The following is an 18,121-nucleotide window of genomic DNA, read 5'->3' as shown; positions in this document are numbered from 1 at the left end:
CTACATACATAATTTGGGATTCTTAGGATATGAGGTAAATTTGCAGTATTAAAAACTGATAAATCTGTGACATCTCTTAGCTTTAGTGTAGAAAAGTATGAAACAATTCAACTGGCAAAACCCCAAGAAAAAACTACATTACAGATTTTGGATATTAGAATCAGTAAAACTAAAAAGGGGTTTTGGAATAATTATACCACATGATCAAACTGACAGCAGTCACTGAAAAGTTAATAAGGAAACAGAACCATACTGTAGTTAAAAAGAAGATACATCAGTTAAAAACAAAGACAGTAAAACAAGAAATTGCTACTTTACACACTTAGCTGAGGAGATAATTTTTGGAGAACACCAGAAAGCTGCCTGAAATTGAAATTCATCCTAGAGTCCTGGGTTAGACTTCCTCAGTGTGCATTTTGTCATTGTATGACTTTGAATATTTTCCCAATGAATTATATATTGAGGTGTGCAGAAATATTTATTATCTCAAACCTTAAGCTGCATAGCTAAATGTGCAGTGCAGTGGTACAGAGGTTAGAGTTGTCACCTCACAGCAACAGGTTCTCCAGTTTGATTTCCCACTGTGGAGCCTGCATGTGGGTGTGCTCTGGTTTTTCCCACATTCCAAAGACATGCACATTTCTCCCTGGGCCTTCACTGAAAATTGACTCTGTCCAACTCGGAATTTCTTGATAAACAAATGTTAAATAAAAACTAACATTTCTAAAAAAGAAGTTAAAAACTAACAAACTAAGGAAATGTAAGCTTGCTATTACACATAATAAGAGTGCAATATACACTTACAGAGACTGTACCCCTGCAAAAACATGAACAAAATTAAGTTTACCTCAGGCAAGATAAAACCTTTTACAAAATCTAAATCAGAAAACATTTGAAGTTAGTCTATGGGATGTTAATGTGAAAGAAAGAAAGGAGAGAGAGAGAGAGAGAGAAACAGGAACAGACAAAGTGACTCAGGGACAAGAGCAATGACATGACATGACATGAAAACAAAAATATTGTGCTGGCAACAAAGTACGGCAAATTGCATTACACAGCATTTAGTACAGTTGGTAATCTGTCAAACAGTTTACATAGCAAAAAAATTCCATGTATTATAGTTATTAAAGGCAGAGCAATACAAAATTCACTGCAACTGGAATTTATTTAAATATGAAACCAAGTGGGAATGAAAATATTTTTGAACACATTGCCAGCAAGTTACTTTAAAGAAAAGGGAAATTCTCCATTTCTGCACAGTACAGTGCCATTAAAAGTCAATCTTCGAACACTTGAAATGTCGAACATTTGGTCTTGACCATGTAACGTTCAATATTTTAAGCGTTCAAAGAATTGACATAGACCCTTTTCAACATATGTATGAGAAACTATTGCTATAGCACTGCACTTTTGATGAAGTGTTTCTTTCACTGAAGTGAGTGGATCTGTTCTGATACTTTAATTATTTCCATTATTACTGATGGAGTGACTGTCACTTCAGAATCAAGTCATAGCATTTTGTAGAGTGTTTAGTATGAGTCATGTTGCAACAATTTGCAGTAAATATAAAATTTGTTTATGTTGCTAAATTGACTAAGCTTATAACTCTTTTGCATTGCGTCAATATATAGAGAGGTACCATGGCTACAAGAAGGAATATATCCCTTGCTAAAAATATTCTGAGATGTTTTTATATGACTTGTCTGTCTCTGCTAATGAGACATTCCAGGGCAGCAGAGTGTGATAAATTAGTCATGTGTTCCCACCTCCCCTGCCCAGAAATGCCCAGAAATGTATTTAAGATTTTAATGCAGCCAAGGAATTCAAAGGAATATGTTAGCTTGGCTTCCCATTTTCCTAGATATAGTCAGAAGCTTGCAATAACCTGATTGTGTTAGAGGTAACTGAGTTTTGTGTTGGTGGGTTGCATGCAAATGTGAGTGTATGTAGAGGTTGAAGTGGTATAAGGTGAGAGTATAGTGATAGTGTATCTGCAAGTGATTAACAGTACACATTAGATGGCTTCATATCCAAAAAAACCAAACAAATAAATAAATATTATTTACATGACCTGCCCATAGGTTAGTAATAATAACTATATGTTAACCAGTTAGGTACCCCTATCCTAACACCTGTGTCACATAACATGTAATTGGATGCCAGTAGTCCTAAATTTCTTATCTTATTTGTTATACATTTGTTAATTGTGTATATGAACTCTTCTCAAGAATGACCAGGCTAAGATAGAAAAACACATAAATGAAAATAAATATTGCAAATAGGTATTAAACAACGCTAGTAAATACCAAAGTATGATAGAATTAGGTAAGCACCACTCAGGTTCCGATATGTTCGATGCCCACACCTGCAACAGATGGTACTAGTCACACTGATGTCTTTATCATCAGCAAAAGGCCCATAAGAGCAAGATCCAAGGACACATGGCATTGCTGGATTCACTGTGATAGACCTTTTGCATATCTACAAAACAGATAGCAACAGAACCACTAGATCTAAGGATTTAAACTGCTGCCGCTTAAATAAGACATGTTGCAGGGACAGATATGTATCTCAGAGAATTCCCTTTCCCTGGAATAAGCTTCTCATCAATGTGAAGCAGAGTCCCTCACTAACCCTATTCAAGCACAACCTCGAACAGTGGATGGAAAATAAGAAATTCACTCCTGCACCAACACCTATGTTTCTGATGGACAGTGGCAGCCATTAAATTATGTCCTAAATAACCTACATACCTTGAAATAACCTCTAAGGTATAATAACTCATGGGATATATTTGAGTTGCATGGCTAAACTTATAAATTCCGCAGTGTCATTACCCTAATAAAAACCTATGAATTAGTGCCAGGACCATGTAAATGCAACCATAGGATTATAGGATAATAGGAGGTTACTAGGCTAAAAGTCACAGGGTCCTTAAAAGCCTAGCCAAGTTCAACAAGTGTTCCCAAGGTTTTCTGATTCAAGTAGACACTAAAATCAGCACTTATTGCCTCTGTCCAAGAGGGACACAGGTGGAACCCCTGGGGTGAATTTCTGGTTACCCATCCAGTCATCCAAATTATGCTTAAATAGGCCCAGTGAGGGGGCTTTGTTTAACATGAATAGGAAGCTTGTTCCAAAGGTGGGTTAACCTCTGTGAGACAAATCTGTCTCTCCAGCAAGTTCTATTGATGTGACATCCCAGGTTAAGGTCCTTTGAGAGAGTGGCTTGTGTGCCATTTGACTTGCGTATGTGCAGCATTTCAGTTAAAGCTGGGTCAGATATTGCTCTATATGCAAGGCACAGGTCACCTTTGAGCAGTCTATATGACACAGTAAAGTGACAATGATTTCAGTCTGTCCACATAAGACAGCTCTTGGACCCTGAATTTTCTTTGTAAGGACCTTTGTGGTCTCTCCTATTGCTGCAGGTGTTTAGAAAGGAACATACTAAATGGAGTGTTGTTCTCTATTATTGGCCTGACGAGGGAAGAGTACAGGTGGTTATAACTTCTTTTTCTAGAGGTACTGCCCTTACTTATGAGATGAGCAATATAAAATGCCCTTCTTACAACTGTGGAGACACAGTAATCAAAGTTAAGTTTGCTGTCGACCTGTGTACCCAGATTTCTCACCACTGACTGTGTGCTTAGGGTAGTGCTATTGATGTGGTAGTTTGCAGGAAAATCACCATTGCTCAAGGGGATGATAATGCATTTTTTTTGCATAAAGTTTAAGACCTTGACTTTGGCACCAGTCATTAGTCTGCGTAAGACCTTGAAGGATGTTGATATTGCTAGGGGTTTCAGTGGTTGCTGCCAGTTTGCAGTCATCAGCAAACTTTGTCAGCCACAGTCCTTTACATTTAGCCTATACTTCAGAGAAGTAGATTCTGAACAGTAGGGGTCCCAGAACCGATTCCTGTAAAACACCACCAGTTACATGTGTGTTGGAGGAGGTGGAGTCCCCTATTTTGACTGTATCAGTGAGCCAGTTTGCAGCCCACCTGATAATATATAGGGTGATACTCATCAAAATGAGTTCATCAATGATGCCTAAGTGGGAGATTGTGTCAAACACCTTTACTATGTATAGATAGGCTGTATGCACAGATTTGCCCTCATCTAGATCTTTGGTGACTGTCTCAAAGAAGTCCACCAAGTTTAACAGGCATGATCTCCCCTGGACAGAGCCCAACTGGGTGAAACTGAGCATTTGGAGATGTCCTATATATATTTGCTAATAAGGTCCATGATGATTTGTTCCATGGCCTTGCAGATAAGATTGGTGAGGGTAATGGATCTATAGTTCTTGGGGTCATGGATGCAGCCCCTTTGTGCAAAGGGATGATGGTAGCTGTGTTTCATTCCACTGGGATGAAGCCAGTGCTTAGGCTGTGATTTAAAAGCATGTCCAGTGGTGATGCTAATTCCTGTTTTAATCCATGTAGAACTCAGCCAAGGAAATTGTGTGGTCTTAGAGAGGCTGTGTTTTTTGGCATTGGAGAGGGTGTTTAAGACCTGCTCCTCAGAGATACTAGGTGGGGGACAGGTGTTAGGGATGCTTTGGGGTATATGTGCTGGGGACAGGGGAGTGAAGTTTTCACTGAACCTGTCAGCCAGCAGGCTTGCTATATCCAAAGATAAGATATATGTAGTACCATTGACTATGAGTTCATGCAAATCTGTTCCTTACCTTCGAGGTTATGACTGTAACTAAAGAATGCCTTGTGTTTTTTCTTAGTTAGGGAAGCTAATTTGGATTTGTAGTTAGCTTTGGAGGACTTTGCTAGAGTCTTATTTCCTTGTTTAAGCTGAGGAGGGAGTGTTTCCAGTTTTGAGACTATTCCTTCCTACTCTTTGACGGTAATTTCTTTCTCCTATTGTATAGCCTATAAATGGGAGTTGTCCACCAGGTAGGTTTGTTTTTCTTTGAAGACCTTACTTTGCTGCTATCAGATATGGCAGAGTCAATACAGTTGTACAGATGCTTGTATAAAGTATTGGTGTATAACTCACTATAGTTGTCTTTTCCATCAGTGGGGGGAGGGGCTGTGAAGCTATTTATGCTGTCAAGTAACAGGCTGTAATTGGCCTTGGAATTTTTTTTTTAGTCTAGTTGTTGCCGGGGGGGGGGGGATCTTGTGTTATAGTTACTTCTAGCAAGACTGATTTGTGGTCAGATCTCACCAGGGATGGCCACACACTGGGGGTGGTGCAGCAGTCCCCCATGTTGATGAGCGCCAGATTCAGGATGTTTGAACCCGTTTTGGATGTGTCAACCAGCAGTTCCAGGGCACTGGAGTTAAAGAAGTTGAGGAACCTTTGGGCAAATGAGTTATGACATGTATAATTTACCCAGTCAATGGATGGGTAATTAAAGTCACACAAAACCAGGGTGCTTGGTTGTATCTTTGACTTAGGTATATCCAAGTAGGCTGAGTAGATGTCCTGATTCATGGAGGGGATCTGATAGCTGGCAGTGACCTGAAAAAGGGTCTTACCTACAGTCAATTGCACCAGAAGTAGTTCAAATAAATCATGCTGTTTAACCAGTCTAGAGGCGTATTTATTTTTAATGAATATTCATATGCCATCTCCTTTAGTGTGTGGAAGGAAATGGAACCTGATATGGCTGGAGTGCTTTCCACAGCCTTAAACCAGGACTCAGTGACTGCACAAATGTCAGCATCTTCCAAGGTGAGGACTGCTTCCACGGAGTGCAGTTTCTCCTAGCATTTAGCAGCATAACCTTGAGGTTGTTTTAGAGGGTATTTTTACACTGGGAATTTTGTTCTTGTGACTTTTCCTAAAAAAGGCACAATGGGGGTGGCAAGAGTCTTAGCCAGTAACCAAAATCCCAGGGGTGACAGATGAAGATCATCTCTGGCAAAGCATTGAGGTCTATCGACCATGACATCCCAGGCTGGCAGATCCTTGGTTTCCTTTGAATGACACTAAAAACTAAGCCAATTGTTGAAGTCAATCATTTTTTGTTTTTATTGAGGTATTATCCTAGGCAAAAGTAAAATGCTGCTTAAGGTTATGGACATACCTGCCTGAGACACATAATCAGGGAGCTCAGTCATGTTTCTCTTCAGGTAGTCCAGTTAGGTACATCTCTAATCATTCACACCAACATGGAGTATGACAAAGTCACAACAGTGCCTTTGCTGAGAAACTTGAGTGCATGTGTGATGTGGCAGATCCTGGTACCCGACAAACAGCTGACCATCACTTTTTCCTTATCCAACCTGGTGAGTGGGACATCTGTGTGTCTCACAACTGAGTCACCTGTGACTAAGATGTTTGTTTTTGTGTTATGCCTTAGGGACTTGACTGGTGAGACACTGGTGTGTGATATATTATGTGTACTATGTTCTGCAGAAGCTGTATTATGTGAATCGTGTTTGTGTTTGGGAGGTCTCTGATGTTTAAGTAAGCTTCTGGTAAGGACATCCACATATGTAGGTTTATGTGTGGTTGGTTTGGTAGGTGTAGGAGGTGAGGTATACATGCTGACAACCTGCTTAGTATCAGATGAACTGACTAGTGAGTGAGAGAGCCTAGATTTTAGGTTCTTGATATAGATGCATCTCTCACGTAATGAATTTGTGTGGACTAGAAGACGTGGGTTGTCAGTGTACATGAGGCAATTGCTACATTGTCTCAGGATGCCCATGTTGACCAGGCTGGCTGAAGAAACTGTGGGAAATTGTCCATCCATAATGCTAGGTAAGTTGATGTGGTCACAAAACTGGGAGAGGACAGGAAGGACCAGGTAAAGAAGAGGACAGGAGAAGTGGACAAAAAATAACGAGGGGTTGTGGTAGGATCTGTGTTGCTACCTCAGGAGCTTCCCTGAATGTTTCAACTGTCATTGAGGGACAATTGTGAGAACTCACCAATAGAGCACCAACAGAGTACTAAGGGAATATTTGCAGGCAGAAGTGTCTGCATCTATAACCGCCAATGGTGCCCACTACTGCTTGGAAGTGCCCGATGTGCAAACAAGCGCAAACCCTTGCAAATGCGGTGCTTATTTAGCAAAAGAGAACAAAGTGGTTTAAACAAATTAACCAATAAAAAAGCTCAAAACTGAGCCTTGTTCCAGAATCTTCAATCAGATGATTTCTAACTGCACACTCCTGCCACTAGGGTGCAGGGGACCCATCTCCAACAAAAGATGGACTGGTTTAGTGCTCAAGTTATACAAACAGAATTAGATTCAGGCATGCTTGTTTGGCTTTCCTGCTGTACTCTGCCTGAATATTGCTGATCTCTGCATTTTATTTTAAATTGAAGTTTTTCATTTAAGGCTTGGTTTGTATCTATTTTTTGTACTACATTTGTTTTGTTTTAAGTTTTCTGTTCTGTTGGAGTTTTAAGAGGTCTTGTCTAGGGTCAGTTAGAAAAGTTATCAAATAATTCCTTTGAAACAGTGAATAACATTAGTTAATTAGTGGGAAGAGATGAGAAATAGCATTCCTCATGTAGCTAGAAATATCTCTATTTAGCGGGAGTGCTTGTCTGGCTTACTTGCTGTACTCTGTCTAAATATTGCTGATCCCTGTCTGCATTTTATTTTTCCCACCCACCCACCCACACAACTGTGGTATTCTTCAACTTGTTGGATTTTGAGCTGCCCATCCCTACCATGAATCTGATTTTGGACACTCGTCCCAGTCCCATCTCATGAGCTCATACTATTGAATACAGAGAGATCATTTGGGAAGGCCTGCTCCCTTAATTTCTTAACCTTGAATTATCTTCTGTTTCCTCCATTCCCACTTAGAAATGCACTTTATTCATCTGCTTTTACTGTATTTGTGTTTCTTCCTACTTTATTACTTTATTTTGCTTTTGCTGCTTGTTCTCAAAAGTGTTCAATTACATTTATTCTGCAGAACTTATTAATGCTTGTTAGTACCCTGATTAAATTGTAACTGTTATTCTAAGTCTCTTAGTTTTGGTTTAAGCACCTGGGCTTTAGGCCAGTTGTTTTACATTAAGAAGGTTTGTGGTCTACACTCTTGTGGCAGGACAGGTAGCGTACATCCTTTTAAGTTGGGAATTTCTGTTTGAAGGCTGCTGAGTGTGTCTGTTATTCTAAAAGTGCTGTACTTCTGGTTTAAGTGCTTGGGATATAGGCCAGTTATTTTACATTAAGAATGTTTGTGGTCTGCACTCTTGTGGGAGGAGAGGGTAGCCTCTGCCCTTCTGTGCTGGGAGTTGCTGCTTGAAGGCTTATTGTGCCTACATATTTGAACTGCTTATTTTCTGAAATTGCTGGGGGTTGCTGCTTGAAGGCTTATTGTGCCTACATATTTGAACTGCTTATTTTCTGAAATTGCTGGGGGTTGCTGCTTGAAGGCTTATTGTGCCTACATATTTGCACTGCTTATTTTCTGAACTTGCTGCACATTGTTTGCTGTAGCATAGACTGGATTCAGACCTGCTGAATCTAGCTCAGTTTGTATACCTTTATAGGTTATGCTTTTTACACTGTAGAATTTACGTGGTTAGTATTAGTGTTCATTTTCTGCAAAAGGCCCATAGTGTTCTAGAGACAACTGTAATACACCCCTGGTCTGGCCCCTCAAGCTCTTATGGAAAGATGATGTAACTAAGTCCAAAATAATTCATCCTTTTGGGAGGTCTAGTATTAATTCATGTCTTGGTAAATTCTGTGATGGATCATATGGCTAGACCACAAATGACTGTCCAGATCAACAGTCTGGTATCAACCTCAAACCTGCTTCTGGCATAAAAGGACCTTTTTTATTTGACCTCAGCTTACAGCAATTTAAAGTTGTTGGGGGTGGGGCAACAGATCGGTGCATTCCCTGTGTACCAAAACACACACACACACACACACACACACACACACACACACACACACACACACACACACACACACCATGGCAGTCCCCTTGCTGTTCACTGCCTCCTCCATGGACTCCTCTATCCTGGCCACTCCACACTGATCAAGTTATTTTTTTTTTACTTCCTTTCCACATGACTTTTTTTTATTCTTCTGGTTTTCTTGCATCATTTCAATGTTCGATGTCAAGCAGCAGAAAATTCTGCAAATTCATTGCCCATTTCCACAGCTCTTCACTTATAAGCCAAAATGGTTCTGAAATAAGTGCTGCTGGCCATTCTTTAAAGTATTTTTTTTTTTAATTAAATAAACACTGATGCTGCATTTCATTGCTTTAAAATAAAAACAACTAAATGATCAAAGGCTTCCCCTATGACACTGTAATTTGCTGCTTAGTTTGCCTAACTATTAGGGCAGTTATGGCAGTTGTTCAAGTGCTTGCAAAAGATGATGGTGTATATGTCAGCCCTCTCAGCTGGGTCCATTTGCAAAGAATTATTGGAAGTTTTGCCTTGGGCTTATTTCAAACTGTATTAGGTTTGTCCTGCAGAAGTCCCTAAAGACAGTCTCATTTGCTTGTGAGGTTTTACAATTAGGAATGATAAAAAGCTACCTGGTCTGGGGTCAGATGTAATCAGGGATGAGGAAGAGTGGAGAAAAATACAGACAGGAATTAGGATGGTCAGGACCAGGACAAGGGTATTAGGGATTCTGGAGTATAGTATTCTGCCTTACTCCCATTGTTTGCCAGGACTGCTTATGGATGTCTGTGACCCCAAAGAAGTTCTATTATAGGTACAATCTCAGCCTTCTATATTGGAGAAGTAATGATTTTGCCAAGGTCTGACTGAAGTACCATAGGACAGTGAGAGCACAGGGTTATAAGCTATATAGAAATCTATAAGCACATGTCTGATTTTAGGCAAGAGAGGCACATGTAATTTACATGAACTACAAAAACTCAGTTTCTCTATTTGAAAGATGTTTGGAGAAGGATTACATTTCCTCTGAAATAGTGAAATGGGTGACATTCAATTTTTTTACTGACTTGATGCTTTTGTGGATCAAAGAATACTAACTTGTATATCAAGATTGACATCAATATGTCAACACAACAGTTTCCATAGCATCTGACCCTAGCTACCCAATTCCTAATCAGGGCTGTAACTGGGAGGAGTGGAAGGGTAGTGAAGGGTATAAGCTGTTAGGGGCTTGATCACTACATTCTGATGGTGTGGGGCTACAGTACTGGCATTGGGAAGAAATGCAGATACTGCATTTATGGCTTGGCCGAAGTGTTGAAGCACCTAAGGTGAGGTGCGAGTGTGTAGTAGTAACTGTAGCGCAGTGATTGTTATTGTTTGTAGGTATATGCTAGTATACAAGGCTAACAATCATTTGGGGCTTTACAAGTCTAGCCAAGTATCCCAAAAGTATCCTGCAAGTTTACAGTATGTGCAAGCCTTTGTAAGCCTAACCAGGCTACCTATATATATCTCACAGTTGTTGTGCCACAGAAGTTATTTTAAGGGGTACATAAGCTAGGGCAAGATTAACAGGCAGTCTGTCCATTTGAGACATATGTGCTACACCTGGGGTATATTTCCAATTTCCCATCCACTGATCCGGGTTTCTGTTGAATAGGATTAGGGAAGAGCTCTGCTTAATGTGGATGGGAAATCTGTTCCAAAAGGGAATTCTCTGAGTCACATAACTGTCCCTCTAACATGTCATATTTATGTTGCAGGCAACGTTTAAATTCTGATGCTATTTGATTTACAGATATGTAAAAGGTCCATCAGAGCAGGATTCAGCAATGCCTTGTATCCCTGAATTTTCCTCTGGTGGGCCTTCTTCCAGGCATAGATTACCTTTCAACAATCTGTATGAAACAGAGTTGCAATATAATGTTGAAAAATATAATGTTGTACATATAACAGCACATACAAATAATTCACAGTTCTGCCTTCTTTAAAGATTCTCAGAAAAGATTAAGGATGCAGTAACCCCAAATTAGCCCCCAGTGGTTTCTAAATCTTAAACTCCACAAACTTAATCCACTGGGCATGGCATTTATTTTATAATTAATAGCACTGCTCCCATTTAAAACATAAACTTCTGTCACTGTGATAGTGGCTACGCTTATCTCTGCAGTGTGACAATTTCCTCTCAGTCTTCCTCACAAATACTGTCACTATAACCCCTGCATTTATATAGGATAGGGGCAGGACTCATCTAGTCTGACAAAGTGTATTTGCTTGTCCTCTCACACTACCCTTACACTGTAACTCTGCAGCTCCATTGCTCTCACAGTGGTGGCAGCAACTGGGGCACGTTATATCACAATAGACACATACACACACACACACACACACACACACACACACACACACACACACACACACACACACACACACACACACATACACAAAACAAAATATCTAGTCATCTATAGATAGATATAGATATATGGTTTATCTTTAGTTGGTTTGTCAAACATGAAAGTCGACATCCAAAAGGTAAACCACATATCTAGACAATGGAAAAATCAATATCCAACTAAAAAAAAAACACACAAACAAAAACATATTTTTGTGTGTGTGTGTGGGGGGGGGGGTATGCACCATACCTCTCAACCTGGAAATATCAAAAGTCTAGACAAACGCTAATAAAAATAAAAAGTAGGTACAAGTAGCCAAAAATCTGTATGCGGATTAGCATACACTTTGCATATATAGTTATGTAACCCCACCCTGTAAGATGTAATTGTGGGACACCACCAACATTCAAACACAAATTGAAGAACCGATAAAATATTAAACACAAAATATGCATTTTTTTTTTATAGTAGCCTTTATTAAACATATGTTAGCATTTGAAAAATAAACAAAAAACATTCACAGGGGTAAAGGGTCTCAAAACGGCAAAACAGCAAACAGTTTTCCAATAAATTCAAATGAGAACACTCCATGGCAAATAAAAGCAACCGTTTAATCAAATGCAAAATAACAACGATCGGTACACTGTTAGAACAGTAAGCGCTTTCACATTTATGGCAAATGTTTCTTCAGACTGTTGACTAAGTATCAAGATCTAGTATTTAAAACTGAACTCATTAAAAATTATCCAATCAACATTTATTCTCAATTAAGAATTAATTGTCTCATAAAGTGCTAGTGCTTAAAACTCTAGTAGTACATAATATATATAAAAGCAAATTATTTAAAAACACCTTCTATAAAAAACACAAATTTCAAGTTTAAGAAACCCTCTACTTATATGCCAGCAATGAACCCCCTTTTAGAAGCGTTTGAAAAGGCATGAATAATGGATTTATTAGCACTATATAGAGGAAATAATAAACAAAACAAAAGTGATTTTCACAATCTACTACCAAACTGCTCTTCTTCACATTATACTTTCATTTCTCTACCTATCCCCCCACTCAGCACCTAGCTACACTTTCTTTCTGCTTCACCCACCTGTTCTCCTTGCAGCTCCTCCTAGCCCCATTTAGTCATAATTGTGTTATGCTATATCTCTACACCTCACCTTTATAATTAATCCCCTTCCATTCAAATAATATAAGTCTAACTCCCAAATGCAATAAAACCTCTCTAGTTCAGTAATAGTTTCCCCCTTTTCACTTATATGTCTGCTCCTACCTGAAATCCTCACTCACTGATTTTTTTTTGTCTGAACCAATCTGTGTTTGGTGTAGCCCTGCTCCATTTGCTCCCCTACCCTACCCTGTTTCCCACACACCCCTGAATACTCTAAACGTATATTCTAGCCATCCAAACCATTCCCTTCTGTCACTTCCTATTTCCCCCAAAACCTTCCTATCAGCTCTCTCTTCCATTTGTCAAAAGAGTCACATATTGCAGATGACTTTTACCCTACCTCCCTACTCTTTACACTATTAACTTCAATTCTACTTCCTACAATAATATTCTACCATCCCATCCTACTTCCAGTACCTACCAAATCAATTCACCTTCTCCATTTTTCTGTCTTACAAAATGATATACCTTCTACTAACTACAGCTTGACTTCTTTTTCTCTCTATCTTTAGCTTCTATCATCATACCCTAGCATATATAAACCTTTCCCCTGCACTTTGCTACCCACATATTTACCTCTCAGCTTCTCATACATTCTGTATTGCTCCAGCTCTATTCTATCACAGTGACACTTACCTTCATAAAATAAAAATATTCCCTCAGCCCTCACTATCCCCAAATCAAGCAAAATATTTATTTTTTATCCTAATCTATTCAAGTTCAAAACACCCTTTACTAAACATGCTACTCTCAGGAGTCCAGTCCTGCACCTACCCTCACCTCCTCTCTCTATACCCATCCCATTCCCCCCACCCACTCACCTCTACTCCTCTCCTCTCAAACTTACAACTCCATATCTACTAGAAACGTAGCTGTACTTTCTCTCAACATTCATAGTATTTTAAACAAAGTCACTGAACTTCACTCCTGGATATCTCTCCACAGCTCCAACATCCTTACCATCTCTGAAACCTGACTAAAACCCTGTATATCTGACAGTGAAATTCTACCCCCTCACTACAATATCCTTCACCAGTATAGATTAAAAAAAGGTGGAAGTGTAGCTATTCTGTACTCAGATCAGTTCACCATCTACCCTCTTTCTTTCTCTCCACCAAATTTCCACCAAGCAGAACTCCTCATAGTAAATTGCAAACTGAACAATCACAAAAAAAATAGCAATTGCCACCATCTGTATACCGCCAGGTAAAAACATCCCTATCCTTGATCACTATCTTTTCTTGATCTCACAGAGTATCTCCTACAAAACTATTATACTTGGTGACATGAACATTGATTGGAATGTTCTATCCCCTGTCTCTCCAAATGTGCTATTAACCTTTATGGCTTCTCCCAACTAATTACTACCCCCACTCGCCTTAACAAACTTTCCAATACTGGCACAACACTAGACTGGATCCTTACCTCAACACCCCACCTCTACCACAACTCTCCACACTTCCTAACTCCCTAAGAGGTCACCTCCCTACTTCTATCCATAGACACTTCCCGATTGCTCATATCCCAACAATACAAAGACTGCCACAAACTTACTAACTTCAACCCTGACACCTTTAATCATATAATCTCCTCTATTAACTGGTCCTTCCTTCATTATCTCTCCCCAGAAGAAGCTGTTCTAAAATTCAATAGCATTTTCCTTAACACTCTAAACTCCCTGGCCCCCATTAGGAAAATTAGAATTAAATCCAACATTGCTCCCTGGATAACTCAAAGCACTTGCTCCCTCATGCACAAACGTGATAATGCCTGGAAAAACTGGAAACAAATTCCCTCCAATTTTCAGTGCTACAAAGGACTACATGTTCTAACTAAAAAAACAAGTCAACCATTACAAAATAACTTTTATCTCAAGCCACAAGAAAACTTCCACTCTAACCTTCAAAAATTCTGCAACACTGTCAACAAGCTGTTACACCCAAGTAACCCCTCTGCACCAAATCCCTCCCCTAATAGCTCTGCCTTGGACACTGTAACACTTTTAAACTCCTTCTTCATTGACTTCATTCAGAAATTAACTAAAAATGACACAAGTACCTACCCTTCTAGTTCTCCCCCCATTCCTTCCACACATTCTCCTTCTCCCTTAAGCCTGTCTCCACTGCTTATATCATATCACTTCTCAGCAAACTCAAAACTTGCTCCCCTTTCACTTATAACTTACCACCTCTTTTCCTTTAACCAGCTGCAAAAACCATTGCATATCCCATCTCCACACTAATCAATATATCAATTTAAGGGAGCAGCTCCTGATATCTGGAAGACGTTCTATGTTATTCCCCTCCATAAAGGAGGAAATTCCACTGACCCTTCTAATTTCAGATCTATTGCTATTCTATCATCAAAGATTCTTGAAAATGCATCTATAAACAGCTCCTTCATCACCTGCTACAGGAAAATCTCCTCACCCCTACACAACACGGCTTTTACCCTAAACACAGCACATCTATAGCACTAATATCTTTCACACAGACTATCTCTAGACCTCGAGACAACAATAAATTAGTTTCATGTCTATTCCTTGACCTCTCCAAGGCCTTTGACACTGTCTCCCACTATCTACTTCTGCCCAAACTATCTAGCCTTAATCTCTCCAACTCTGCTATTGCCTGATTTTCTAGCTACATCTCCAATTGACTTCAATCTGTAAGATGGCTCTCTGCATCTTCTCCTTTCTTCCCAGTCCAATCTGGGAATCCCCAAAACTCTATCCTTGGACTGCTACTATTTAGCATTTTCACTAACATCCTCTATCTCTCCTGTCTTCACTCCTCTTTAATAAAATAGGCTGATGAGTCTACAATAATTTCCACCTCTAACAATCTCCCCCACCTACTCTCCCTTACCCAACGTCCTCTTCAGTCAGTCAAAAATGGCTAATATCCAATCAACTCCTTCTCCATCCAAGTAAAACTAAACTACTCCCTTTTCTTCCCAAATCTCTCCAACCACTGAAATCTTCCTTCACTGTCTTCTCCCTTAGTAACACACCTATCAAGGTTGAACCCCATACTAAACAATTAGGGGTCATTATTGATGATCAACTTAAATCCAATCTTCATATCCAAAACTGCATCAAAACAACTCATCAAAAACTGGGTCTACTTTATAGAAACAAAAACATCCTCACAAATAAATCTAAACTCACACTAGCACAAGCCTATCTGCTACCCACCTACAGTGAATATAAAAAGGTTACACACCCCTGTTAAAATGCCAGCTTTTTGTGATATAAAAAAATGAGACCGCAATAAATCATTTCAAAACTTTTCCCACTTTTAATGTGACCTATAACCTGTATAATTCAATTGAAAAATAAACAAATCTGTTAGGGGAAAAAATATGAAAAATAAAAAATGTACAATAAGCTGATTGCATAAGTGTGCACACCCTTAAACTAATACTTTGCTGAAGCAACTTTTGATTTAATCACAACATTGAGTCTTCTTGGGTAAGAGTCTATCAGCATGGCACATATTGACTTGGGAATATTTGCCCACTCTTACTTGCAAAAGCACTCCAGATCTGTCAGACTGTGAGGGCATCTCTTGTGCACAGCCCTGTTAAGGTCACCCCACAGATTTTCTATTGGATTTAGGTCTGGGCTCTGGCTGGGCCATTCTAAAACTTTAATTTTCTTCTGGTGAAGCCATTCTTTTGTTGATTTGGATGTATGCTTTGGGCCATTTTCATGTTGAAAGGTGAAATTCCTCTTCATCTTCAGCTTTCTAGCAGACCCCTGAAGGTTTTACAGCAAAAGTGACTGGTATTTGGAATTGTTCATAATTCCCTCCACCTTGAGTAAAGCCCCAGTTCCAGCTGAAGAAAAGCAACCCCAAAGCATGATACTGCCACCACCATGCTTCACTGTGGGGATGGTGTTCTTTAGGTGATGCAAAGTGTTGTTTTTGCGCCAAATGTACCTTTTGGAATTGTGGCCAAAAAGTTCAACCTTGGTCTCATCAGACCATAACACATTTTCCCGCATGCTTTTGGGAGACTTGATGTATTGTTCTGCAAATTTTAGCTGGGCCTGGATGTTTTTCTGTGCAAGAAAAGGCTTCCGCCTTGCAATCCTACCCCATAGCCCAGACATATGGAAAATACTGGAGATTGTTGTCACATGTAGTACACAACCAGTACTTGCCAGAAATTCCTGCAGCTCCTTCAGTGTTGCTATAGGTCTCTTGGCAGCCTCCCTGACCAGTTTTCATCTTGTCTTTTCATCAATTTTGGAGGGACATCCAGTTCTTTGCAATGTCATTGTTGTCCCATATTTTCTTCACTTTTTGATGACTGCCTTCACTGTGTTTCATAGTATATCCAATGCTGTGGAATTTTTTGTACCCTTCTTCTAAATGATACCTTTCAACAATGAGATCCCTTTGATGATTTATAAGCTCTCTGTGAACCATGACTTTTGCTGTAGCAGACAACTGAGTAAATGTAAAGAAAATCCTACTAGGACAGCTGAACGTTATTTGGGGTTAATCAGAGTATCTTTAATTGATGGCAGGTGTGTACCCAAGAAGATTGAATGCTGTAATTAAATCAAAAGGTGCTTCACCAAAGTATTAGTTTAAGTGTGTGCACACTTATGCAATCAGCTTATTGTGCATTTTTTATTTTTAATATTTTTCCCCTAACAGATTTGTTTGTTTTTCAATTGAATTGTACGGGTTATAGGTCACATTAAAGGTGGGGAGTTTTGAAATGATTAATTAGTCTCATTTTTGTATATCACAAAAACCTGGCATTTTAACAGGAGTGTATGAACTTTTTATATCCACTGTATTAAATGCTGCCCCAATCCTTATGAACCTTCAAACAAATCTCTTGACTAAGCTTGAACATAGCATGCAACAAAACTGCTACATTTGCCACTAATCTACCCTACTGCTGATACCACTGCCTGTCCTTAAAATACCTACAGTGGCTAGAACTACACCATCAACTCCTTCTGCCTCAGCTACACCTGACTCACTCCTGTTCTACTCTCTCAACACTCATCACCCCTACACTCCTAAATGTGCACTCCACAGCTCAGACCAACTCCTCCTACAGATTTACAAAACCAATTAAACCATTGGCAAACTTCTCTATAATTACTCAGTAGCCATTGCATGGAACAAACTTCTGCTTGTTTAAAAATCAATCTCTAACTTAAACTGTTTCAGAAAAAAATCTTTAAAAGACTATCTATTAAATTCTTGGGCCTGCTCTTGCACTGACCCAATTTAATCTACCTCTCCCCTTTCCAAACCTCTCTCCTTTCTAATAGTCTGTTTCAGTCCGTCTCTTATTCTCCACCGTACCCTAAAATGTATTACACTGAAACTATCTTGTCCTGTTAAACTGTTGCATTTTTACTCCTTAATCTACCTCCTGCTTCATAACTGTAAGAAATTGTACTATTGACTAGTTGTTTATACTTCCAATGTGACTATGTTTTAGGATGCAACTGTTACTAATTTACTGTTCAATTGCTTGTTAGCACCATTATACTTAATATACTTCTTGTATTTATCTTTTGGAGCTTTTCACCTCGACTGTCAATTGAAACGAGACATATGCCCAGTCGGTCAACAAATGTCAAGTAAATAAATAAATAAATACATGCATACATAAGTAACTAAAGCACATGCACACTTCAC

This window comes from Protopterus annectens, chromosome 2.part1 (genome assembly GCF_019279795.1).
Source record: "Protopterus annectens isolate FY-2018-M chromosome 2.part1, PAN1.0, whole genome shotgun sequence".
Lineage (NCBI taxonomy): Eukaryota > Metazoa > Chordata > Ceratodontiformes > Protopteridae > Protopterus > Protopterus annectens.
Note: the sequence above shows the minus strand (reverse complement) of the source record.